General features: G+C 39.5%; 1 pseudogene; it reads right to left on the bottom strand.

Moving 5' to 3' along the window:
* Positions 1-1876: 1876 nt before the first annotated feature.
* On the bottom strand, positions 1877-2502 carry LOC104994356 (annotated as a pseudogene).
* Positions 2503-4074: the final 1572 nt, after the last annotated feature.

Raw genomic sequence — 4074 nt, 5'->3', positions numbered from 1 at the left:
GAATCACAAAACTCAGTCCAGATCTCAAAGGGCTCTTCTTTCCATTAGGCACAAAATATTTTAAAGTGACTTATCTCACAAATAAACAATCAGACAAACAAAAAGCACTAACAAACCAAACAATCTTTATCATATCTCACCCAACAGAGAGACCTCATCATCCCCTGGCAGAGATTACCAAATATCAATCATAAAACTAGATTCCTGACCTTTGCTGCTAATCTTGGGAGAAACTCATCACCCCAGCACAATTAGATTCTTTTTTTGTTGTTGTTGGTTTTTTGTTTTTATTTTGCTGCTGTACAGCTTGTAGGATCTCGGTTCCCCCACCTCGGTAGTGATAGAACAGAGTCCTAACCACTGAATAGCCAGGGAATTTCCTGATTAACTTCTAGTATTAACAGATTATCAGGAATGCAATTCAGCCTGGCATAGAGGGCCCTATGGAAAGGGGCCCAGCTCAAAAGACAAGTTAGACAAATCACAGACAGACTTGACCAGAAACCAAAACAAAGAATCAAAAGGAAAACCGGAGAAGCATTGTTAGCAAAAGTAATGTTCTAGGCTTCCCTCATAGCTCAGTTGGTAAAGAATCTGCCCGCAATGCAGGAGACATGGGTTCGATTCCTGGGTTGGGAAGATCCCCTGAAGAAAGAAATGGTAACCCACTTCAGTATTCTTGCCTGGAGAATCCCACGGACAGAGGAGCCTGGCGGGCTACAGTCCAAGGGGTTGAAAAGTCGGACATGACTGAGCAACTAACACTTACTTTCACTTTTTCTACTTTGAATTCCTTGTATCACAGCGTGACCTGTGGGAGAGCGGGGAAGGGAATGGGAAAGAGGTTCAGATTAAATTGCACTTGAGATCTCTTACTCCATACACATCTTTCTCTTTTGCCTCTTTTGTTCTCTGACATGTCTCTTTGTGTCTTCACATCTCTTTGAAGATGCCTTGCCTCTCCTCTACTCCCTCCAACTTCCTGTCCTGGTCCCTACCCTGCCCTAAACACACCATGAACAGTGGAGTTCTATCTGAAATCTAACTTGAGTGATTTCTTTTGAGGTTTCTCACCTGGAAACTGAGGAGGAAATTTTATATGGAGGGATCATCAACTCTCATAGTCCCCCAACATTCCATTGGACTTTTAGAACTTCTTAATGAATCTTCCTCAATTTGCATCTTAGAGGAAGAGATGATGGAAAGGAAATGTATAAGAATAGGGACAATGGACTTGCCTGGTGATACAGTGGATAAGAATCTGCCTGCCAATGCAGGGGACACAGATTTGATCCCTGATTGGGGAATACTACTCATGCTGTGGAACTAAACCTATGTGCCACGACTACTGAGCCCGTGCACCTAGAGCCTGGGCTCCACAACACTAGAAGCCACCACATTGTACTGCAATGAGGAGTTGCCCCTGCTCGCTGCAACTAGAGGAAGCCCGTGAGCAGCAACGAAGACCCAGCACAATCGAAACTAAGTAAATGCATTTATAAATTATTTTTTAAAAAAGAGTAAGGATGGGGTGCGTTGGAGATAAGATGGAGATGGCAATGAAGACAGATTCACCATCACCAGGGATGGGTAGTGGAAAAGGGTAGAAATATACCCTGGCAGAAGCGGGAACTGATGATAAAGATGAATGAAGCTGAAGACAAAAATGAAGATGGAGATGCTGATGGAATGGAGACCAGATAGAGATGGGGATGGGATAGAATCTGAGGATTGGATACAGATCGGAATGAGAATAAAGATGGAAATAAGGATCTGTAGGGATGGGGAATGGAGCTGAGGAGAGGAGTACAGAGATGGGGATGAGAGTGGAGGTAGAATGGGAGAGGAAACAGGAATAGGATGGAATCATGAAATGTCACTTGGTATCTCCAGCACCTTCAGCTTTCTGCGCCTTGTCGGTTTTGGCAGCTCCATTTTTTGCAGGGTTATTCCCATCCTGGCTGGCATCACTCCTTTTCCCTTTGGGTGCCTTCTCTCTCTTCTTTGCAAGTGCCTTTTTAGGCTTGGTCTCTGACTTTGGAGGAGCAGGTTTAGTGATTACCTCGTAGATCTTCTCTGTGGTTTGTCCTTCACCTCGGCTTTATTTCCTCTAGCATCCTCTTCAGTCTTTCTCTTGGGCAAAATGGCAGAGGGGCTTAGGTGCTAGACACACAGGGATGCTGTTGTGCACGGGTTTTGTTTAGTCCACGGATCACTCCTCCCTCTTCTTCGTTGTTCCCGTCATTGGTAATTCCTATCCAATGACATTCCCACAAATGTTTTACAATATACTTGTCATGTTGGCATTTTCTTTGGGATTGCATTGAATCTATAAATTTATTTGAAGAGACTAAATACATTCTTCCAATCCATAAACAAACATGTCTTTCTATCTCTCTAGATCTTCTGTAGTGCCCACTTCGGCAGCACATAAACTATTTTGATCTTCTGTAATGTCTATCATTACAGTTTTACCATTTTTCCTGAAGAGGTCTTGTACATATTTTGGTAGACATATTCCTAGACTTCTTTTTTTTTTTTTTAATACCATTGTGAGTTTTTTATTTCAATTTTTGTTTTCTTACAGGAATATAGAAATAAAATTGATTTTGTTAATGCTGGTTTTATATCTAGCAACTGTGCTGTTATATTTATTTAATCTTTACATTATTTAAGGTTTTTAAATACCTCAAATCATAGGGTCTTCAAATAATGCCAATTTTGTTTCTTCCGTTCCAGTCCTTTATCTTTTCATTTTTCCCTTTTCATACATCACAGACTATGACCTCAAGGACAGTGCTGAATAGAAGCGATGATTGCAGGCATTCATGTCTTGTTCCAATCTCAAAAGGAAAGCTTTGTTGCTTGCTACAGGGTTTTTGTAAACAGCTTTTATCAGGCTAAGGAAATGTCATTCTATTCTTAGTTTGTTAGGAGTGTTCATGAATAGATATTAAATGTTATCAAGTGCTTTTTCTATGTCTATTGAAACTGTCATATGATTTTTCTTATAATTTGTGAATGTGGTGAATAAACATCAATATTTTGAATGTTCAAACTAAAGATATTTATTAGTTGGATTTACATATCTGAAATTCTGTCTTGGTTACTGTTGAAACAGCTTCCACAGATTTCAAATTAATTTTTGTTTAATGTTCATGTTAGAGGAGGGACTCTCTTACATTCAGCACCAAAATCTGTTTTCTGAAACCTCCAGCCAATCTTCTCCCACAGTTACCTGAACAAAAGGGTATAGGTCAACCCTCTAGTACTTTGACAATTAAATTCACTTTAGCAGTTCCCCTTAAAAGTATGTAAAATTGCAAATCAAAAGAGAAAACTGGAACTGTTTGCAGTTTGGATGGATATAGAGCTTATTTCACCTTGATTCAATACCTTTTAATACATACTTGGCAGAATTTCTATAAATCTCAGCAACTTAATTCCACTTAACTAAAATTTCACAGGAAAATCCAGTCTTTGTGCATAAAGGGTAATTTTACCTTTTCTTTATTGGTTAGCACTTTAAATTTTTCTAAAAGAATAATTATTCATAATTTCTAGCAAGTACCATAACTTTCCCCGTCTCTCATTAAAAATAAATCTCAATTGCACATTGTTTCTTCAGTTTAAGTAAACAGAATTTTTGAAAGCAGAGATGAAACCTTCTGGCTATTTAGGTGAGTTGGCAGAGATCCTGACCCCTCTTTCTTCTATTCAGAAACCACACCCAGCAGCTGTCACATAGCCACTGAAACAGCCTGTATCTCTTCAGCCTTGGAAAGACTTTGTATATCTCAAAAGCTTTGAGTCTGTGAAGGGATAAAGAAAATGTGGTGTATAGCTGAACTATTGTTCAGCTTTAAAAAGGAAGGAAAAGGGTGGGGGAATTCAATGAAGGTGGTCAAAAGGTACAAATCCTAGTCCTAAGATAAATGAGTACTGGGCGTGTAGGGGCCAGCATGGTGACTGTAGCTAACGCTGCTGTGTGGTGTATTTGAAGGTTGCTAAGAGACTAGAACTTCTCAAGGGAAAAACAATTGTTTTTAACTATCTGAGGCAGTGAAAGTTAAC

Source organism: Bison bison, unplaced genomic scaffold (genome assembly GCF_000754665.1).
Source record: "Bison bison bison isolate TAMUID 2011002044 unplaced genomic scaffold, Bison_UMD1.0 scf7180017864256, whole genome shotgun sequence".
NCBI lineage: Eukaryota > Metazoa > Chordata > Mammalia > Artiodactyla > Bovidae > Bison > Bison bison.
This window is presented reverse-complemented; position numbering and strand designations above follow the sequence as displayed.